At 40.5% G+C, this 531-nt stretch overlaps 1 non-coding gene across 1 annotated transcript; it reads left to right on the top strand.

Annotated features, from left to right (window-relative positions):
* Positions 1–459: 459 nt before the first annotated feature.
* On the top strand, positions 460–531 carry TRNAQ-UUG (transfer RNA glutamine (anticodon UUG)). The gene has a single exon. It is a non-coding gene; the product is annotated as a tRNA-Gln (tRNA).

Here is a 531-nt window from a genome sequence, read left to right as displayed (position 1 = left end):
CATTGATATCTGCGTTATTCTGCAAGAAATACATGTACATGGATGTAGTGATAATATGGGTTAGGTATAAGACCAGTCGTGTTGAGATTGTAGTGAATGTGACCATTGACTTCAACCTTAATGGTGTAGTGAAGATAAAGTTGTAGTGAAGATAAATCTTGAAGTGACTCATAAGGTTGTTGTGAGTACAAGGATGCATCGTAAATGAGTACTTCCTACCTGAAAGTCAACAATTACAAAATTGATCAAGTATAACAACATCCTCGGACAACCAACTACAAACACCAACCATAGAGTGAACCTGACTGTCACCTAACGACGACCTCTCAAAGGTAATGATCTTACCAGAATCTTCGAGAACCTTCTAGAAAACCTTGAACCCTGCAGGCAGGGAGGGAGGAATGGCCTCTGGTTGATTATATGTAAAACATTTAGATGAAATCACATCTTTTCTTATCAGGTCCCATGGTGTAAGGGTTAGCACTCTGGACTTTGGATCCAGCAATCCGAGTTCGAATCTCGGTGGGACCT

Source organism: Panulirus ornatus, chromosome 42 (assembly GCF_036320965.1).
Source record: "Panulirus ornatus isolate Po-2019 chromosome 42, ASM3632096v1, whole genome shotgun sequence".
NCBI lineage: Eukaryota > Metazoa > Arthropoda > Malacostraca > Decapoda > Palinuridae > Panulirus > Panulirus ornatus.
This window is presented reverse-complemented; position numbering and strand designations above follow the sequence as displayed.